This window comes from Crinia signifera, chromosome 9, assembly GCF_055691185.1.
Source record: "Crinia signifera chromosome 9, ASM5569118v1, whole genome shotgun sequence".
Taxonomy (NCBI): domain Eukaryota; kingdom Metazoa; phylum Chordata; class Amphibia; order Anura; family Myobatrachidae; genus Crinia; species Crinia signifera.
The window spans coordinates 128911804-128913755 of NC_139225.1; positions in this window are offsets into that span (position 1 = coordinate 128911804).

Below are 1952 nucleotides of genomic sequence, written 5' to 3' on the forward strand. Positions count from 1 at the left end.
TAACTACATAGGAAGAGGGGGGCTAGACAATATAAACTACATAGGAGGGGGGGGGCTAGACAATATAAACTACATAGGAGGGGGGGGGCTAGACAATATAAACTACATAGCAAGGGGGGGCTAGACAATATAAACTACATAGCAAGGGTAGGGCTAGACAATATAAACTACATAGGAGGGGGGCTAGACAATATAAACTACATAGGAGGGGGGGCTAGACAATATAAACTACATAGGAAGGGGGGCTAGACAATATATAAACTACATAGGAGGGGGGCTAGACAATATAAATTACATAGCAAGGGGGGCTAGACAATATAAACTACATAGGAAGAGGGGGGCTAGACAATATAAACTACATAGGAGGGGGGGGGGCTAGACAATATAAACTACATAGGAGGGGGGGGGCTAGACAATATAAACTACATAGGAGGGGGGGCTAGACAATAAATATAAACTAGGTCCTGGAATGCTGAGCCTAATTCTGGTGTTGCAGACCGGTTCATATAATCAGCCAAATGTAATTATCGTACAAAAATACACCAAATAGATCAACAACAAATACTTCTCTGTGGTTACATTGCTTCTGCAGAAGGAAACCGTCACCTTGTATCAATATAAACTATATAGGAAGAAGGGGGGTCCTAGATAATATAAACTACATAGGAAAAGGGGGGGAGGCTAGACAATATAAACTACATAGGAAGGGGGGGAGGCTAGACAATATAAACTACATAGCAAGGGAGGGCTAGACAATATAAACTACATAGGAAGGGGGGGCTAGACAATATAAACTACATAGGAAGGGGGGGAGGCTAGACAATATAAACTACAAAGCAAGGGAGGGCTAGACAATATAAACTACATAGGAGGGGGGGCTAGACAATATAAACTACATAGGAGGGGGGGGGGGCTAGACAATATAAACTACATAGGAAGGGGAAGGCAGGCTAGACAATATAAACTACATAGGAGGGGGGGGCTAGACAATATAAACTACAAAGCAAGGGAGGGCTAGACAATATAAACTACATAGGAGGGGGGGCTAGACAATATAAACTACATAGGAGGGGGGGGGGGCTAGACAATATAAACTACATAGGAAGGGGAAGGCAGGCTAGACAATATAAACTACATAGGGGGGGGGGGGCTAGACAATATAAACTACATAGGAGGGGGGGGGCTAGACAATATAAACTACATAGGAGGGGGGGGGGGCTAGACAATATAAACTACATAGCAAGGGGGGGCTAGACAATATAAACTACATAGCAAGGGTAGGGCTAGACAATATAAACTACATAGGAGGGGGGGGCTAGACAATATAAACTACATAGGAAGGGGGGGCTAGACAATATATAAACTACATAGGAGGGGGGCTAGACAATATAAATTACATAGCAAGGGGGGCTAGACAATATAAACTACATAGGAAGAGGGGGGCTAGACAATATAAACTACATAGGAGGGGGGGGGGGGGGCTAGACAATATAAACTACATAGGAGGGGGGGCTAGACAATAAATATAAACTAGGTCCTGGAATGCTGAGCCTAATTCTGGTGTTGCAGACCGGTTCATATAATCAGCCAAATGTAATTATCGTACAAAAATACACCAAATAGATCAACAACAAATACTTCTCTGTGGTCACATTGCTTCTGCAGAAGGAAACCGTCACCTTGTATCAATATAAACTATATAGGAAGAAGGGGGGTCCTAGATAATATAAACTACATAGGAAAAGGGGGGGAGGCTAGACAATATAAACTACATAGGAAGGGGGGGAGGCTAGACAATATAAACTACATAGCAAGGGAGGGCTAGACAATATAAACTACATAGGAGGGGGGGCTAGACAATATAAACTACATAGGAGGGGGGGGGGGCTAGACAATATAAACTACATAGGAAGGGGAAGGCAGGCTAGACAATATAAACTACATAGGAGGGG